This window comes from Aedes albopictus, chromosome 3 (genome assembly GCF_035046485.1).
Source record: "Aedes albopictus strain Foshan chromosome 3, AalbF5, whole genome shotgun sequence".
Lineage (NCBI taxonomy): Eukaryota > Metazoa > Arthropoda > Insecta > Diptera > Culicidae > Aedes > Aedes albopictus.
Window position 1 is genome coordinate 54,907,522 of NC_085138.1, and position 21,578 is coordinate 54,929,099.

Below are 21,578 nucleotides of genomic sequence, written 5' to 3' on the forward strand. Positions count from 1 at the left end.
CGTCGTTTTCTTTTACATCTTTGATGAGGATATGTCGCCATGTGAACCTGAGTCTACCTCTGAATATCCTATTGGATTTAAATCTTCACTTGTTCATACATTTCATAATGTATGCCGGACACACCTTCTCTAACGATTTCAAATGTATGTCGCATCGATGGTAGCAGGTCATCGTCCAGGTTTTTTTCCGTAATGGAAATATCCTTGACGACTCTCTCTGACACGGTGTATCTTCGTACCTGACAATGCAAGAAGTGATCAAAGAAGTCACTCAGTTGAAGTGTTGAAGTTCACTTCGATCTTCTTCTACGTTCGATTATTTTACGCCGGATTGATTTACACCGCAATCATTTACGTCCTCTTTTTTACGTCCAAAATTTTGATTAACGTCCATTTCAATCATTGCTCTAAATCTTGAACAGTCATCCAGTCGAATCCTATAATTTCTGAATATACACTGAAAAAATAAATCACATATCCAATGGGAAATTTCCATTAGTTTGGCTATATAACTGTTATTGGATAATCCGATGAAAATTTCTTCGGAAATATCACATGAAATCAATACGGTATATGGAAAACATTAGGAAATCACATAGCTTCTATTGGAAATTCACATACCTTCGCAAAATCTATGTGATATTCCCATATAATTCAATGGACAAACAGTCCATGTGAAAATCAGATGAAAACAATGTAAAAACTTAGTTCAGTGTACAAATAAAATGTTCAGTAAAGTTCGAAACAACAATAAAGGCCAACCAGTGATAGCTCCTAAAATAATAATTTCTTCTGTTGGATGGCAACACTGTTCAAATAGTCATATATATGAAAGCCTGCAAAATATTAGACTCCTCAGCATAATTTAAGTAGACGTTAAACGCTATTTCATGTTGCAAAGATTTTTTTTCGAAAACTGGCAACACTGCCGAACTGTAAAAAAAATCTGAACATGTAATTCGCTACAATTGAGATGGTGTTTATGTTCATTGTAGTTTAAAGTAACGTAACACATTAAAAGCAAGTCATCTAGATTTACCTTGAGTACTTGTCTTTGAAAAATTAGTTTTTTTTTTAAATTATCTCTACAACTGGCAACACTGCATAATGTCAAACATCGATCAGCACGGTTCTGCATTTTTTTTTTGTTTCATTGAAGATTATGTATTAGTCAAGTGGCGTCTTTGGCGTCATTTCATAGACAATTTTTAACGTGATTTAATAACATGGAATTCTTGCAGTAGCAGGCAACACTGATCATGCAGATTCAAATATAGCTCAATATCACAGACCCGGTAAGAGATACGTCATTTGAAAGTTCGACAACGTTATAGTACAATTCAAGTGCAGTACCGTAAAACGGGGTATCATTGATCAACGGGGTAACATTGATCGGCTTGACCGACCTCATGAAATGCCCAAACAAGCATTTGTAATTGAATCTGTTTCTGCTCTCAAATGATATTTCGTAATCTGCATTTATTTAGCTATTGAATGACATGTAATCCATGAAAATTAAATTTCATAAACATTGAAATAACTCGATTTTTTTCCTTAACTGTGTTTCGTAACGCAATGAGGTGCATTGTCAAACATTCATGCTAAGCATGAATCTAGTATGATCACGATATGAGTTTAGAAATCACTGTATACTTTCAATATGGTATCCTAGAGTTGGATTTGTTAAACGAAACTTGTATGAAAATGCTCTTTTCAATAAAATATACGATTTATTTCATGAAGGCTTTGAATTCCTTAAGCCATTGCCTACCTTAAGGCGTTATTCTCGGTTTGGGGGATTTTAATCTTGAAAAAACTCAAAAAGTGCATAATTTGTAAGAATTTGGACAACATATTTGAAATCAAAATTTGGTAAGTAAGAGTATTTTCTACACAAACGAATATTTTTTACTTAGCTGATCAATGTTACCCCAAACCAACAATATCAAAAATTAGATTGAAAAGTTTATTTAAACATGTGTTACTGGCAGCACTGGCCAGCAACCTAGTGATTGTTGGACAATGCCTCACGTCACACGATAATCAGAATTGATGTCAAATGATAGAGTATGAGATAGGGAAAGTGTGCAGAAGTGTAGAATCATGCACATTTCTTAATTTACATTATAATAATTGGAATGAAGCTGAACTATTATTTACTTACAGTTACAGTTAGTTGAATTATGGACTAGACTAGTAATTAGAATATGAACTGGAAATTATCAGTATTAGGCCGAAGGCCATTCGGCCGAAGGTCATTAGGCCGAAGGCCATTCGGCCGAAGGTCATTAGGCCGAATGGTCATTAGGCCGAATGGTCATTGGATCTTCTTCTTGCCGTTACGTCCCCACTGAGACAAAGCCTGCTTCTCAGCTTAGTGTTCTATGAACACTTCCACAGTTATTAACTGATAGCTTCCTCTACAAATGACCATTTTGCATGTGTGTATCGTGTGACAGGCACGAAGATACTTTATTGATATTATCCATGATTTTTTCCTTCTTTTAAATATAGGCTGTTCTTTCTAGTATCATTGCTAAAATAGTTTTTGGCGCTGAAACTGCTGATATTCAATTCATAAATTTTTCCTTCTTTAAAACATAGGCTATTCTTTCTAGTTTCATTGTTACATTAGTTTTTGGCAAAAATTGTTGGAAAAGGTAAAAACAACGGCTAACTTTCAATTCGTCCTGATGACCATTCAGCCTAATGGCCTTCGGCCTAATGACCCAGCATCCATTGTGACATAAACATAGTACTGGCAACACAGATCATACAGATTCAAATATAACTGAGTATCTCTGTTATGGTGTGAGAAAGGTAATAGCAATGTTAGACATTGTTATGGTGCACCTCAAGTGTAGTCAGTGTTGGTAAACTCACACTCAAAGCACACTCATGAACCGCTCCCGCATGAGCAAACTCGCCCGCGATTCTGAATCGTTTCCTCACGCGCGAGAATTTCATGCAAAATCTCGCACTCACGAGTCAAGCGCCGAAATCTCGTTCGCTTGTAAAACGAATCCAAATCAATTTAAACGGCATTCAATGTTGTTGTACGCTAGATTTGCTTTTGTTCTATCATACAATCCTAAAAACTTCGATGTAAACATTAAGAACACCAATAAATAAGGAAATGAGTGAAATCATGAGTCAACTCATGCATGATTTTTTCGGCGGTGAGTTTGGCGAGTCAAGAATCGCGCGTGAAACAACTCAACCATGAGATTTGAGAATTTGAGTTTTTACCAACACTGAGTGTAGTACATTATTTCACATTGCTACACAAACAATATAGTATTGCTGGCAACACTGATCATACAGATTAAAATAAAGCTCAATATCTCTGATATGATGTGAAATAGGCAATTCAAGTGTTCGACAATGCTATGGTGCACCTCAAGTGTAGTACATTGTTTCACATTGCGACGACACAAAAATGTGTTATTGTAGGCAACACTGATTATGCAGATTCAAATGAAGCTCAATACAGGTCCGACTCGATTATCCAGGTGACTCCAAAAAATATTTCACCCTGGATAATCGATGTTTCCGGATAATCGAGCCATACATTTTTCTTTTATTGGTGATGTTCTTCAACCAAAAACAGTGTGTGGTGTTATAGTGCATAAATTTAGCGGCTGACATATATTTAGCGAATAGAGTTTTGCCAGAAAAATCTGCCTTATAAAAATAATTCTCAAATAGGATGATTCCCGGGAAGAATCAATGAAACAATCCCGAGAAGAATCCTCTACAGGAATGCTGAGAGAATTCTAGATAGTGTTCTAGAAATATCCAAAGCTATCCCAGGAGGAATGAATGAAAAACTTCTGAAACAATCCTAGGGAATCCTTGAAAAAAAAATAAGATCATGGATTGAAATGAAGAAATCCAGTCAGAAATATCTGGATATACTAATGGTTTAGGTCGTGGAAAATTCAGGCAACGAATCGCTCAAGAAATAATAAAGCGTTGCTTTATTCCTGGTCCTAGTGCGGAGCTGAAACGAAACGTCAAATCAAATGGGGTCTGCTGTTTTAAATTTCTTGACCATTCCGGTCACGGAAAAATAATGCACTGATCGAAAATTACTTGAGCGATTCCGTTTGAAGTGCATACCTCGCATCAATCATAATGAGCCATTTTACGAAATGACAACAATGTCGATGATGATATTGATTTTCACGGATTAGGACGCTACCTCCTGTCAAAATTTCATTCATAAAAATGGCTCGTAAAATGTAACTGTCCAGCCAAAGCGCATTCGACCGGACACGTGGACAACGCCTTAAGGTGAAACATCAGATACAAATATGGCTGCCCCGTGAACCCCGTGAACTTGAACTCACGTTTTCATGAGCACTAATCTTGAAAATTTGTACACAAATGCGTCTGATTTGGATAATCTGCCTCTTTTTGCAAGTGAGCAATGCCAGGATGAACAAATGCAACGAGGTTTGGTGCTTCGTTTGTCAGATTTGTGCCTTTAAATTTTGAATGAAAAATTGAAATAAGATTTCATAACTGATTTCAGAAACGTGTTTCCAAAATTATAGTATTTGGGCATCTGTTACATTCGGGCGAATGACTTTCGGACGTTTGCTACTTTCGGGCACTTGTCATTCGGACGTTTGGAATTCGGGCGAATAGTTTTCTGGAAAGTGTAACTAAGCCAATAGGTGAATCACGAGAATAATCTTGTCCTTCTGAAAAACTTTGATCAAGACGACCCATTTATATCTACTTTCTCCTCGCTTAAGCACTGTTTGCAGTTCAGAAGGAATTTCTCGGCCTATCTTGATGCATGGGAAATTCCTTGCCTGAATCGCCCAAGAAACCATTTTTCTTCTATCGCAGTACGCAGTTGCGAAGAAATGACAATTCAAATGGCAGTCACCGTAGAAAGTTTCTGCCAAGAATCGCTCAAGAAGCTTCTTGAACGATTCCTTTTGAACTCGAAACTGCGCTCTAAATGGCTTAAATGGCGACGCACAGAAAATGTGCGGCCAACTAATTTTCAATAAATATACATGCTGCACATAGCATGAGTCTGGGGTCTCCAGTTAGCCTAGTGGTTAAGGCTATGGATCGCCAATCCGGAGACGGCTGGTTCGATTCCCGTTCCGGTCGGGAAACTTTTCTCGACTCCCTGGGCATAGTGTATCATTGTACTTGCCACACAATGTGCAAATTCATGCAATGGCAGGCAAAGAAAGCCCTTCAATTAATAACTGCAGAAGTGCTCAAAGAACACTAAGTTGAAGCGTGCAGGGCAAGTCCCAGTGGGGACGTAGAGCCATAAAGAAAAAGAAGAAGAACATAGCATGAGTATAATTCTCAATTTTTTAAATCAGCTCGTAGGCATGTGTTATGGAATAATGTCGATATGGCAATCTCACTGGAATTATAAACCACCTTCATAAAACGAAAAATACTGATATTAAGCAAATAGGAGCATACAAAAAATTAAAAAAAAATGTGCAAATGTTTCTCATTCTATTTGCTGCATGAGAGGAGCTTCAAAATGAGTATTTTTATTTCAGAGAGTATCTGGATCCCGAGATAGGGAAATGTAAAACTACTTGATAACTAGTTCCACCTAGTGGTAAATTAATCAACTAATTGAGAATCACCGGAATGTTTGTGTCCTTCTGAATAACTTTGCCGACACTTTTTTACCTGCTTTCGATCCCAAGATAGAGAAGTCTAAAACTACTTGGTAAGCCACCTAGCGACAAAATCATCAACTAATTGGTGCATGACCAGAATATTGTTGTCTTTCCTACCTTCTTTCGATCCTGAGATAGAGAAGTGTAAATCTTCACTTGATAACTACCGCAACCTAGCGGCGAAATCACCAACTAATTCACCGGAATATTCTTGTTCTTCTGGACAACTTTGCCAAAGACGACCCGTTTCTATCTGTTTTCGTTACCGAGATAGAGATGTTTAAAGCTTTACTGAATAACTAGTGCCACCTAGTGCCAATTAATTGAAAGATCATCAGAATATTATTTATTATTGTGATAAATTATTATTATTGTGATCAACATTTTGAAGCCGACACTTTTCTATCAGCTTTCGATCCCGAGATAGAGAAGTGTAAAACTTTACTTGCGAACCAGCACCACCTAGCGGCAAAATCACGAACTAATTAGTAAATCACTAAAATTTTATTGTCCTTCTGAACAACTTTGCCGAAGACGACACATTGCTATCTGCTTTCGCTCCCGAGATAGAGAAGCTGAAACTTTGCTTGATGACTAGCAACACCCCCAGGTAATGGACTGTTTTATGTAGATCGATCAGTGTTGCCATCTGAGGCCATAATTTCCAATAGTGAATAGCCACATGTGATAGCCCTTGGTCAGTACTCAAACTTTGTCCAACACATGAGGTAAACCAGCATCTAGTATGTGTATTTTAATGGACATTAGTAAGAACTCTGATTGTTTTACGTCCAATTTCGCTCGCTAGTCTACACTTTGATCCAAAAGTTGAAATTGTAACGTAATATTCATAATAACTCACCACACTGAAAGGCGGCTTGCACACGGAGAAAAATAAATAGTAAACACAAACAAAATTCGGTTTGATTTAACCGGAATCTTGGGTTGAATTGGGCACAATCGAAATTTTGGTTTGATTTTACTACCCGCGGAAGTTGAAACTAACTGAAATTGGCAGTAGTTTAATCGTTGATTTAGCGGTTAAAATCTACAAACATCCGTTTGAAATTTCCGCTGCGTTATTTGTTTCATGATCAAAGCAGCATTTTCGTTTGTTGTTTTTACTGTCGGACATGGTTTGTTTCAACCAACTTTCGGTTTGGAACAAATCACTGAGTTTGTTATGTATTTACTACCGATCCGTTTAAAACTACCGGAATTTTTATTTTTTTTTCTTTCCTTTGTAAATAAATAAATTTCAGAAACTTAAAATTTAAATGTTTACTGCTCTTATGAATAAGTTTTATTTAAAATATGCATTGAGATGTGCACAAAGCTGATGTCCGTGGATCTTTTGAATATTTTCATGTATCCCTCCACATTCCACATCAATAATGCAGTTTGGCTGCAGCATGAAGAAGCTTTTAATGGGAATACATCGCAAGGCTATAACGTATAGATCACATCTCCGATCGATGAAAGTGGCCTGAATGACCGAAGCAACTTGCTGGTAACGCTGCACTTGGTTTTTTTGAGCTCTAGCAAGAGCCGGTTGTTTTCCTTCGCTTGTTGAACGGCATTTGGCGAATCTGGAGTCGGATGCGGCGATTTGCTGTCCTAGCTTTATGATATTAAAGAAGATATCTCATATATCTACATGTTTGTTATTAAGGCACCATGAGAATCCTACCTGTCCGATACGATTATCCGAAACGCCACTTAGATTTTATAATTATGATTTGTAGCGGTTTTACCTTTAAAAGAGTTTGTATTCTCAGGAAAAAGTATGCCAACTTAAATTTTTCATTTCCAGTAAACAAGTGAACTGTGCAGAATGAAAAATGGCGCGAAAGCAAAAACAAACCAAACATTTAGTTTGTTCTAGTCAGGTTTCAAACTAAAATGTTTGTTGTTTGTTCCCCGAACAAAATATCAGTTAAATTTGACTGCCCAATTTGTTGAACAAACTAATATTTCGTTTTTTTCGTCAGATCAAAAACAAACCGTACTTTAGTAAGTATAAACTGAAATTTTAGTAGAAATTACAAGGTGTTTGGTTAGAAACAACAAATTTTCCGGTTATTTTGCATTACTAAATGATGGTAAAAACAATTAATGTACCAGTTTGTTTCAAATCGTAAACGTGGATCAAAAACAACAAAACTACAGTTCAAAACAACTATTATGGTAGTTTGCAATTCAACAAACGCGTTAATTGATTCAAACTACACTGTTTTTTCTGCGTGCAGTAATGACAAGCATGACAATATTTTTAAATTTACCATGGCAAAACATGAGCATCGATCAACCAACGGTTCTTGTGTGCGTTTTGTTTCTACTCACATCAACCGGTTCGATAGCCGAGTGATAGCGTGCGAGCTAGGTGATGTCAAGGTTCTTGGTTCGAATCCGGTTGCCAACAGAAACTTTTTTTAATTGAAAATCGAGTCCATGGTAAAATTGAAAACATAATTGGGTTGTTTAGTGAATAAAATATTGTTATTTTCTGTAGCCTAATCGAAAGAGCTCATTTTTCTAAGTATAACGTGATTTTATTGGATTCAAATACTTTTGTTTTGATGTTTAAATTAACAAAACAGTTTTAATTTTCGTGGATAGAATGACAGTTCAATTGATAAAATGACAGTTCGACCCGAACAAAAAAATTATCCCATACAAACTTTAAATGCATTTTAAAAATAGTTCCCGGACTCCAAAAATTATGAAATTTTGGATTTCGACTAATTTTCGGGCGGAGAATCCGAATCTGGAATAATCCGGATACCCCTAAAGAACCCAATTCTGTTGAATTGAAACGAAACTCAGTCTGCACAAATTTAGTGGCGTTGTGTATTTAAATTGACCCTCAGAATAGTAATTTTCACTGCAAGCCGCCGTTCAGTGCATGCATCCACATTCTAAACGATTTAGATGATTCCGCTAATATTGCAACATCCTTTGTCATGGAAGCTTGCTCTCTGCAATCTGTGCAGATTACTAGGAGAGCTTCTAGATGGAACTCTGATTTGGACAATTTCAGAAAGCAATGCAAAAAGAATTGGATAGGTATCGTTCGGCTGGGTCGGAGGCGTTCCGGTCGACTCGCGGTCTATTAAAAAGCTCTCCGGTCTGTTTAACTAAACTATCAATCAATGGTGTCATTTCCTGTCTTTTGTAATGACCGTTGTTTGAGTTGTTGAACTGTTGACATGTGGCAAAAGTTCTTTGGTGAACAAGTATCAGTGACGATGGAGTATTTGAGCCGGAACATAATGATAGAAAATTTTATAAATATAATTAATCGGCTGAAAAAAATAAGGCTACTGGAAGCTTTGTTCCCACGTGTTTTGTCCCAGTCTAATAACCATCTTACATCGACTACATCCCTGCCCAGAAACATGTTTGGTTCTGTACCAACCTTTTGAAGGTAAACCAGAGTAAAACAACATCGTCAACCAGAAGTTCGACAGGGGAAACAATATGCACTACTAGATATACACATATGTACCAGCAGAGCAAAGCATCTATCGTTCCACTACGACTAGCAACACAACCGAACTAAACAGTGAACAACTTGAGCAAGAAAAAAAAAATCAAAAGTTACATAAAACTCCACCGCGCAGCAACTTGAAGACTTGAAGGAGGAGCAGCCGGGCCTCTTCTTTGTCGCCAAACCATACCTACTCCATCACCACCGTCGCCGCCGTCCGGGCCTGCCCGAGGAAGGTTTCTTGTAATGCAACTCTCTGGCTGCAATAGTAGCCAGCCATTCAACCAAAACACCACAAACCGAAGCCGATCACGTGGCCGTGGGACAAAAACGCGCAAAACATAGTCCAGACCAGTTTTGATTGGTTGTTGTTACCCCGCTGGCTGGTTGGCTGCCTGGCTGCTGACTCGTAGTCAACGCTTTTACCTACTAATACGATATTGCGACCAGCCAACAACCAACAACAGCTGTTCGTGGTGGCGTGGCGTGGCGTTACTAATAATGCGAGCGTGGTTCTGTTTTGTTTGTTGATCTTTTTGGGCGGTCTGCAAGCGCCCAAAGTGTGCGATTGTTGTTATAGATTAGTGCTGTTTTGGCAGTCAGAGCGTGCCGGTAGGTCAAGTAGGTGATGAGTGTTGCGAAGTGCGTTTAGGCGATTATTGGAAAACGTTTTATTACAAACAGTAACTTTACCGAGACCTTTACCTACCCGAATGGTGTTTCAGATCTGCTAGGGAATTTGTTCGCTATGCATATTAATGAAAACCAGAAACCAGATATCTACTGCTTTATAATAGTGCAGCACGTCAGTCGCCAAGTGTTTGTCGATCCAGTTTCCATATTGCACAATGCGTTGACAGCAGACCATGCGGGTATATTGTTGTTCCAACCGGTTTTCAGTAAAAGCGAAACCGATGATACGTTTGGTATGTGTTATGTATTAAATATGTTTTGTTTTCATTTATATTTATTTCCTTGTTTATTTCTGTATATCTTCAAATTTACTCAAATGCTAAATATTACCTCAAGGAGTTCCGTTTGTGATTCTTTAACCCTTTGAAGCCGTATTTTTTCCAAGCGTTATTATAGCGTTTTTCTACGTATTTCTGTAGTTTTGGTGCTCAACAGCACAAAAACGGTAGAATATGATGCAGAAGATTTTTTTCTGGATATGCTAGGTCGTCCAAACTGTTCTTGAGTTAAGATCCTAAAGTCTACGGGTGTAACGGTAACTTGTTTCATTATACAAAGCTACGATTTGTATTCTATCATGTCCAGCAAGTCTTCTGAAAGTTCAATAGACAGTATCAGATCAATCGGGATATCCTAGGTCATCCAAAATGTTCTGGAGTTTAGATCCTAGTATACGGGTGTATTGGTAATTCTTTTCAATATACAGAGATACGATTTATATTCTGTCATGTCCAGTAAGTCTTCTGAAAGTTTTATAGACAGTATCAAACCTGTTGGGATATCTTAGGTCATCCAAACCATCCTTGACTTTACATCATAAAGTCTACGGGTGTAACGGTTTTTTTTTTTCATTATACAAAGCTACGAAATGTAATCTATCGTGTCCAGTAAATCTTCTGAATGTCCAATGCACATCATCAGATCAGCTGGGGTCATCCAGACTATTATGATGTTTAAAGCTTAGCATCTACAGCAATTGAAGTTTCTGTTTCGGCTATATAGAGTTATATTACATAATCTGTTATACTTACTGGAGCTCACAGAATATAATCAGACACTATGACATGGCTTCGGAATATTCAGAATCGTACACACTGTCCTGCAATATATTACATTAAGTCTACAGCCGTAATAATCTAATTCATTTATTTAGCTTTAATAAGAATTATAATAAAACTGAATTTAACAATGCTTCACCACAATACTCGGTTCGTGGCTGCAGTCCTCCATCCTCTGCCGCGTCCCATATTTGCCAGATCGTTGAAATTGTACTCCGGCACACCGTCAAAGGTGGTCCTAAACATCCCACGCTCGAACGCTTTGAGTGCTTGCATGTCCTTCTCCAGTCCAGGTTTCGTACTCGTAGAGAAGCACCGGTCTTATCAGAGTTTTGTACATGGTGCATTTGGTGCGAGGGTGATTTTTTTTTTGACCGCAGATTTTTGAGGAGCCCATGGTAGGCCCATGGGGAGCCCATGGGGCCCATATAGCCGAGGCGGTAAACGCACGGGTATTCAGCATGACCATGCTGAGGGTGACGGGTTCGATTCCCGCTCGGTCCAGGATCTTTTCGTAAAGGAAATTTCCTTGACTTCCTTGGGCATAGAGTATCTTCGTGCCTGCCACACGATATACGCATGCAAAATGGTCATTGGCAGAGGAAGCTCTCAGTTAAGAACTGTGGAAGTGCTCATATAAGCTGAGAAGCAGGCTTTGTCCCAGTGAGGACGTTACGCCAAGAAGAGAGAGAGAGTGGAGCTTACAGAATATAATCAGAGACTATGACATAGCTCCGGAATATTCAGAATCGTACACACTGTCCTGCAATATATTACATGGAGTCTACAGCCGTAATAATCTAATTTATTTATTTAGCTAGCGCTAATAAGAATTATAATAAAACTGAATCAACAACACAGAAAAAAATATTCTTGTAAAATTCAGCGAAAAATCATGCACATAAAGGGAATGCTAGAGTTAGTGCATATTTACATGAGATATCATGTAAAATTACGTTACTTTCGTGTAAATTTCCGCTAATAGTCGCGTAACCGGTTGGTGTCCAAGATGGTTTACGCGATGGTTGGCGGGACTTTACACGATGGTAATGTAATTTTACATTATATCTCATGTAAAAGTGCACTATTTCTAGCATTCCCTTTATGTGCATGATTTCTCGCTGAATTTTAATTACATATTTTTTTCTGTGAAGTCTTCACCACTAATCGGTTTGTGACGGCAGTCCTTCATCCTCGGTCGCGTCCCACATTTGCCAGATCATTACCTGGTCCGCCCACCTTACGTGCTGCCCTCCAGGTCTTCTTGTACCGTCCGGATCTCTTGCAAACACCTACAATTGTTGTCCGGCATCCTCACAACATGCCCCGGCTCATCGCATAAAACCTTCCAGAGCGATATTGAACACCATGCACAAGAGTCCATCACCTTGTCGTAATCCCCGAACAGTTTCAAACGAACTAGACAAATCTCCGTTTTTTAGTAAACTTCCCGGAGTAACCGTTCTCGTTCATAATTTTCTTTAGCTCTTTGAGGTCGAACGCCACCTTGAAGACGAAGAACAGGTGGTGCGTTAGGACCTGGTATCCGCGTCATTTTTGAAGGATTTGTCGCACATTGGAGATTTGATCCGTTGTCCAGCGGCTATCGACAGAGCCGGCTTTATAACTTCCCGCAAACGCATTCACATAAACTTTAGGTGAAAAACGACAACAGATTATCTAGGATATCGCTTTATAGGCGGCATCGAGGGCGGTATTCAGAATTGTGGTCGCTCGGAAGTTCTCACACTACAACTTTTTTTTTTAACTGTTTTAACGAGATTTTTGGCCCTAGGCTAGTTCATCTCGGGACCCACGCTTTACTTCCCTTCCGAAGGAAGAATCCACATTTTGTGAGTTTGTCGGGGAGTGGGATTCGATCCCAGGTCCTCGGCGTGATGGTCAAGTGTTCTAACCATCACACCAGGTCCGCTCCACAAACACACTACAACTTGTTGCCTTTCTTGTAGATTGGGCTATTGATCCCTTCCTTCCACTCCTCCGGTAGCGAATGTAGGCCTGAGGTTCTGAACTCTAAGGTAGTTAAGCTAATCTGGAAAATCCCTGGAAAAATGTCTCTAAACGACATTTTAGATTCCAAGGGCTTCACGGATCGCAGCAGATTATATAATGCTATTATTTCTGACGAAAACACATAAAATTATTCTAAGACGGTCTGAAACTCCCAAGGGTTTATAAAAATAACTAGTTAACTTCAGATTATTCTTGTAATCGTGGTTGATTATGTAACGTTACTAAGTATAGCAGACATGGCTATTGTTACGAGTGTAGAGCTGAAGTTCTGAACTCCAAGGTAGTTTGGCTGACCTGGAATATCCCTATAGTGTCTCTAAATTATATTTTAGATTTCAAGCTTGATTTCAAGTGCTTAACGTATCCCAGCAGATCATGCAATGCTGTTATTTATAGCAAAAACACGTAAATTTATTCTTGTACATTTGAAGGACTTCATTATAGAACAATTTGGACGACCCTGATGTTCGAAAGGTTTATAAGAAATTCTAGTAGACTTCAGGTTAGTTATGCAACGTTTTTTTCTGTGTTCGTGGCATAACCACTGCGACCAATAGTTGATCTATTGTAGTATATCCCGTGTCCTTTGTATAATGCATGTCGTATTACTTTATCACTATTGAGAAGTACTAAAGTATTCGGTTTTGTTACAGTAGTCATATACAACTCAATCGCAAGGTAGGATTCTGATTGATAGGTTCCGCTTTTAACACTCTCTTTTTAAGTCAAAATTGGATTCCTTAACGAAAACCTTAAGAAATGATACCGATATTGACCATGCATCGGAATCTTAGTCCTTACTGTCTCAAACCAGTGAACACCGAATAAAATATTAGGAATACTACACCTGAACCTCCATATTGGTAACGAGTACGGACTGCCTAAATAGATTTTTTTACCTAAATGGATCCATTACCTAAATGGATTCAGTTCCTAACCCAAATGGATTGCAGATGCAAAGGGGAGGGGGGTTAAGGCTTTCAGATGTTAAGGAGGGATGGCCAGAGCGATTTCAAGGGAGTTTTTAGGGGGGGGGGGGTCCGAGATGTTTCTAGGAGTTTCAGGAGGTTTCAGAGGCCTTTAAGGGGGCTAATATGCTCTCAGGTGAACTTCACGACTGTTAAATAGGCATTCCAAAGCGTTTCAAGACGTTTCAGCGCGTTTTAGGAGGTTTCAGTGGTATTTTAGGGGGCTTAGAGGCTTTCAGGTGCGTTTCACATGGATTATATTTGTGTATCAGAGGTGTTTCAATGCATTTCAGGAAGTTTCAAAGAGATTTTGTGCGGCTTCAGAAATTCTCAGGTGACTTTCACGGAGGTTTCATGGGGGTTTCAGAGGCGTTTAAAAGCGTTTCAAGCTGTTTCAATGCGTTTCAGGGCGTTTTATGGCCTTGCAGGAGGTTTCAGAAGGTTTAAGGGTGCCTTCAAAGGATCGCAGGTGAATTTGACGGAGGTTTAATAGGAGTTTTAGAGGCGTTTCAAAGCGTTTCAGGGCGTTTTAATGCGTTTCAGAGCGTTCCAGGAGGTTTAATGGGGGGAGGCTCGCAGGTAAATTTCACAGAGATTTCATGGGAATTTCAGAGCGCTTCAGAGCGTTTCAATGCGTTTCAGGGCATTTCAGAAGGTTTCCGATGAATTTGAGGGGGCTTAAGAGGCTCGCAGGTGAATTTCACGGAGGTTTCCTGAGGGTTTTAGAGGCATTTCAAAGCGTTTCAAGGCGTTTCAATGCGTGTCAGGAGGTCTCACAGGGGTTTTAGGGGTCTTCAGAGGATCTTAGGTAAATTTCACGGTGGATTCGTAGGGATTTCAGGGGCATTTCAAAGCGTTTCAATGCGTTTCAGGGTGTTTCAGGAGGTTTCACAGGCGTTTTAGGGGGCTTCGGAGGCTCTCAGGTAAATTTCACGGAGATTTTAAAGGGATTTTAAAGGCGTTTCAAGGCGTTTCGAAGCGATTCAGGGCGTTTTAATGCGTTTCAGGGCGTCCCAAGAGGTTTCAGGAGAGTTTTAGGGGGCTTCAGAGGCATTTCTCAAAGCGGTTTAAGGCGTTTCAATCATAGAACCACTTGATAGAACATAGATGCCTGGGCTGTGTGAGTATAAACCTCATTCTTAATGCTCTTGGATAAAACTAGTAGCCCTCGTATATTCGATGGCCTAATGATGACTCAAGGGAGTTCTTGGAGATCATCAAGCTGACAATGAACTCACCACTTGATAGCACTTAGCTACATGAGGCTGTGTAAGCTTAAATTGCATTCATAACTCTCAAATAGACCACTGATTACACTTGTAGTTCAGATGGTCTCAATTCCAGGGAGTTCTTCAATCATAGATCCCACCCCTTGATTGAACATAGATGCCTGCGGCTGTGTGAGTATAAACCTCATTCTTTATGCTCTTAGATACAACTAATAGCCCTCGTAGATTTGATGACCTATACTCAAGGAAATTCTAGGAGAACCTTAAAGAATCATTGGTTGATCAGATGATCTATACTCAAGGAAGTTCTTGGAGATCCTCAAACTGACAACGAACTCACCACTTGACAACACATAGCAGATCTTTCGCCGCAACGCAACCCAAAAAGGTGATCTACCCACGCTACGGCCATCGTTAAAAATCTAGCATATTTCAAACCCCCTCAACCATTCATCCATCAACATGGATCGCCTGATATCTTGGATTGGGGTTACCTGTTTGATGGACTTTTACCCCCGGAACAGGTGGTCCGTAGTGCTATTCTAAGCCGGCAGCTACACGGGCATTATTATTCAACGTAACCCAGTATAGCAGACACGGCTACTACTACAAGTGTAGACCTGAAGGTTTGACCTGAAGTTTGACTTCAAGGTAGTTTGGCTTACCTGCAATATCCATGAAATTTTTTCATGTTTTTATTTATGTGTATTTTATCTTAAGCTTACTATACACTTATTCATATAGTATCTCTAAAATCCGTTTGAGATTTCAAGAGCTTGACGGACTTCAGTGCAATGCTATTATTTATGGCGAAACCACATAAAGTTATTCGTGTACATTTGAAGGGTTTCACTATAGGACAGTTTGGAACACCTAGAACATCATAGAATATAAAACACCTTTTGATATTCTTGATGAAGGTTAATTGAATACATATGAACGTAACTCATATCCAAATTCAGCGTTTAGATCAACTGGTATGTCAATTATTCCGTGTTCAGGATGTTCTAGGTTGCCAATCAAGTCTCAGATACAAATATTCCAATTTTTCCTCAATTTTCAACAACTTTGCCGAAGACAGTATTCTGTTTTACTAAAGGGGTGAATTTTTACAAGCCGTTTCTATGTTGGGGCCATATATGACCCCTCCGGTTCCATAGGGATTTAAAGATTTCTTTGTGGGATTTCTCTCGGAACTCTTTTCGGTGTTCATTCAGAAAATCTTTCTGGGATTCCCCCAAAAACTTCTTCCGCAATTCCTTCTTTTTCTCCCCACTGCACACTGTTGCGGATGGTCCAAAAACGTGATCGAAATCGTTTTGACCATGAAAACATGATTTTTGTTATTTGGTGTCTTCGGCAAAGTTTTACTATAAAATAAGCCCTAATTTATGGAAATATCAGTTTTGTGATCAATCCTCCTAAAAGTGAGAAACGATTTCTATCTTTTTTATTTGTACACTAAAAAAATATGTTTGTTCAGAGAAGTTGTAGACAATTTTACTAGAAACAACTTTGCCGAACATACAAAATTTCTATCTTTTGATTTGTATGTACATTTGAGGCGTTTTTATGAAGCAACCCTAAAAATCAGTTTTTTCCTTATAACTTTTTCTATGCATTTTTGACAATTTCCAAATGTTCTAGCAAATGTTTTGCCTTATAAAAACGCGTAACTTTCGCGAAGAAAGTATATATCTATCTCTCATATTTATCATGTTATTGGAAATTTCACTTCAAAATATGCTTATGTTTGACATACCCATTTGTTAACTTTCGCACGTTTTCGCAGGCCAGGATTTTCACATTTGATAATATGGATCGAGTTTTATCTATTGCAAATATAGCCAGTTTTAGCCTGATTTCGCCTGTATATTTAAATTCACATACTAGAAATGACTATTATTATAAAATGTGTCATTGTAAAATGTTCAACATATCAAAAAATGTACTCAGTGCTTTTCTTACATGATTTTCTCACATGAACACGCAAAAATGTTTTCACAGAATCAATTGGAACTGCATCAGATGACTTCCCCATAAAAATTTAAGTTTTTTTTTTCAGATAAACAGTGGTTCCCAAAGTTACACGATAAGTTTCTCCCACAAAATAAACGATATTGTTATATGCTCTTGCTAATGCTCATAAAATTATTCGTGTTCATGTGCACTTTGCAGAAATGTTAATTTTCAGAATGTTCAAATAATAGCACCTAATGATTCGATTAAAAATGGTTTTCAATTTATTTACTTGAAAAATATAACTTATCTGGTCATATTAACACATATCATTGATCAACGTCATCACTAATTACATTGCTTCCAGTTACTATCTCGTCATATGTTAAGAGCAAAAGGTTTTTCGCATCCTACGTTTATGATGTTCTAGTTATTTTTTTGGAAATAGTCCAACATTCCTTATTATGGGATCAGATGTTTCAAGCAGTCAATGTAAGAGATCTGTGCTAGTTTGGATTCTTGAAAACTTATGTGTATGATACTCTCTGTAATTCCTGATGTCTTTGTTGCGTGACTCTTGTGCTTCCTCGGACAAAAAAAAACATATAAACAGTAACTGGAAGCAATGCATTTAATGATGAATAAATTTAAATTTAAATTTTAAATTAATTTAAATTTAAATAAATAATCACTGATATGTGTTAATATTAACAGATAAGTTTTATTTTTCAAGTAAACAAATAAAAAATCAATTTTAATCGAAACATCAGTTTCGCAAAGTGTACATGAACACGAAAAATTTTAAAAGCATTAGCAAGAGCATTTGACAATATCGTTTATTTTGTGGAAGAGACTTATCGTACTACTTTGGGAACCACTTTTTATCTGAAAAAAAAACTTAAATTTTATGGGAAAGTCATCTGATGCAGTTCCAAATGATTCTGTGAAAACGTGTTTGCGTGTTCATGTGGGAAAATCATGTAAGAAAAGCACTGAGTACATTTTTTGATATGTTTATCATTTTACAATGACACATTTTATAATGATAGTCATTTCTAGTATGTGAATTTAAATATACAGGCGAAATCAGGCTAAAACTGGCTATATTTGCAATAGATAAAACTCGTTCCATATTTTCAACTGTGAAAATCCTGGCCTGCGAAAACGTGCGAAAGTTAACAAATGGGTATGTCAAACATAAGCATATTTTGAAGTGAAATTTCCAATAAAATGATAAATATGAGAGATAGATATATACATAAGTGACCTGATTTTGTCAGCCCCTTTTCGGAATACATTTTTGCTCTCCTCAAAAAACTAAACAGTTTTCTATACTTTTTATTCCTGTATGTTCTGCACCTTAGCTGTAGTTTGATGGTAAACATTAATGAATTGATTAAAGTTTGACCGTATGATAACGAGAGCCAAAAGTTTGTCGCAAAATGGGGCTGACAAAATCGGGTCCTTACTGTACTTTCTTCGTGAAAGTTACGCGTTTTTATAAGGCAAAACATTTGCTAGAACATTTGGAAATTGTCAAAAATGCATAGAAAAAGTTATAAGGGAAAAACTGATTTTTAGGGTTGCTTCATAAAAAACGCCTCAAATGTACATACAAATCAAAAGATAGAAATTTTGTATGTTCGGCAAAGTTGTTTCTAGTAAAATTGTCTACAACTTCTCTGAACAAACATATTTTTTTAGTGTACAAATAAAAAAGATAGAAATCGTTTCTCACTTTTAGGAGGAATGATCACAAAGCTGATATTTCCATAAATTAGGGCTTATTTTAGCTTAGCTTAGCTTAGCTTAGACTGACTGCACACATCTATGGTTGCTATTCCGTGATTGACCCGAACCAATGACAGTTGCACAATGAATCAACTGAATAATTGACTGGGAGTGGTCAATATTCTCACTGTGCACGCTTCAGAGACTCTCTTTAACGGTACAATAACGGTCCTTGCAGTCAGGTTGGAAGAGGGAAGGAATATTAGTAACAACCTTTGTTAAGTGAAGGCCCGCGTTTACCGCTGCGACTCCACCAAAGGCTGCAGGAAGGAGTGTTTGTTAGTGGGAAAGGTATCGTTGGGTCTGGATTCAATTTGATAAGTAATATGACCTTCGCGTCATGCTGGTTGCCGCGCTATTGTTTGCTTTACGCGGAAAGCAAACAATCGACCACCCGCGTCAGGTAGTCGCTTAATATTTACTGCAAACGACGCAACAAAATATGCAATCTAACACACTTTTATTCGCTTCACACGGAAAGCAAACAATCGATCACCCACGTCAGGTGGTCACTTAATATTTCGAATCGAACCGCGGAAGCTAGTCGCCAAATATTTAACTGCAAATGACACGACCGAACATGCAAGCTGACGCACTATTGTTCACTTCATATGAGAAGCAAACAACTGATCACCCACGTCAGGTGCTCGTTCAGTGTTGCTACAAAAAACGCGACCCAACGAAATGCTGATTTCCGAATAGGGAAAAAGAAAAATCGAACGACCGAAGCAAAAGCGCGCGACACCGGCACCCGGACGAAATCCCATTTGCACACTCCATAAATTAGGGCTTATTTTATAGAAAAAACTTTGCCGAAGACACCAAATAACAAAAATCATGTTTTCATGGTCAAAACAATTTCGATCACGTTTTTATGCCATCCGCAACAGTGTGCACTGGGACAAGGCCTGTTCCTTCACTTAACGTTCTATGAGCTCATCCACAGTTATTAACAGAGAGCTTCCTCTGCCAATGACCATTTTGCATGTGTATTGGCAGGAAGATACTCTAAGTCCAAGAAATTTATAGGAATTTCAGTTACGAAAAGTTCTTGGACCGATCGGAAATCGAATCCGTCACCCTCAGCATGGTCATGCTGAATATTCACAGCTGTGGTTACCGGGCCTACGATAAACCTTATTTCAAATGTGAAAATTTGCGCAATCACCATCCATCAGTATTCCGATTTTTGACTCTTGGTTCTTTGTTCGCAAAACCGTTGTTGTTTGGAATACAAACAAATAATTGCACTGTTCATAGTTTACGTTCAACGCACGCACGACTCTGGATAAGTTTTACGTTCGTGTCTAGCCGTTATTATTGAACTGGAGGCGACCGACCGGTCAGTCGGTCGGTCGATGGGACACATTGCAGGACATCACACGTCATGCTCAATAGGCACCATTCGTCATTATCATCATCATCGTCATCGTCAACATCGACCATCGTCGTTATCCTTTGGGCCAGCTGCCAGGTCATGTGCGGGGTTATTACCGCTCACTACTACTGACCCAGTAATTGAAAGCTAACGGCCCGCACCAGGAAATGATGGAATAGTGTTGTTTACGTTTGCATGGGGTCCCGGTCCAAGTCCGGCATTAGTCATTGCAGTGCTAGTGCTTGCGGACGGAGACGCCGTCGTGAGCACATACAGTCACAGCTTTAGCTCCACCGCTCCACGCTATGCCAGCGGGTGTAGGCTATTTGTTCGGATTTATGACCGGTTGAGTGTCTCTAATCTGCATCTGGATGGAAGATTTAAGTAAGGCGAAATGGAGGAAAAATTGTTGCCTCATGAAGAAACTCTCGGTGCATGATGACGATGGATGGATGTAGTGTAGTAGGTACATTCGATCCCAGTGCACGTCAAGCTTGAAGGTCTAATTTAATTAGCGCCTTTCAGACGGCGATGGAGTTGACAAAGGATTGTTGCTAATGACATGGAGGGAACAATTATTGTGCGATTTGACGTTGTTGGTTTGGCTGAATTGGTATTTGGGTTGAGCGGTTCAAGCAAATGTAGGTAAGAGAGAATTTGTTGGTTGACTTAAGTTTTATTATTGGAATGCAGTACATATTGACTTGATTCCGTTAGAAATACCTGCTCATTTTGAAGTTGTAGTAGTTTGGTCCTGAAGAATTATTGATCAGGTTGACTTCAGTCGAGTCAAGTTCGAGACACTGAAGACGCAAACACACACACATGTTGAACATCACATTGTAGACAAAACATACAATACTACGCCACAATATTCCGTTTGTGGCTGCCGCTATCCATCCTCGGTCACGCCCAATGCTCGCTAGGTCACGCTCCACCTGGTCCGCCCATCGTGCTGTCTGCGCTCCACGCCTTCTTGTGCCAACCGGATCAGTAGCGAACACCAGTTTTGCAGGGTTGTTATCCGGCATTCTTGCAACATGTCCTGCCCACCATATCCTTCCGGCTTTGGGCACCTTCTGAGTGCAGGGTTCGCGAGCAGCGAGCTCGTGTTCATCCTTCTCCATAATACACCGTTTTCCTGCTCACGGCCGAAGATCGTCCATAGCACGCGTCGGTCACTCGAAAACTCCGAGTGCTTGTAGGTCCTCCTCCAGCATGGTCCATGTCTCGTGTCCGTAGAGGACCACCGGTCTTATTAGGTTTTATACATGGTGCATATGGTGCGTGGGTGAACCTTTTTAGA

General features: G+C 38.9%; 1 protein-coding gene across 2 annotated transcripts in view; it reads left to right on the top strand.

The window, feature by feature from the left end:
- Positions 1 to 21,578, top strand: part of LOC109411329 (phospholipid-transporting ATPase ID) — a 421,272-nt gene that overhangs the window by 241,130 nt on the left and 158,564 nt on the right. The gene's annotated exons all lie outside the window — the stretch shown is intronic.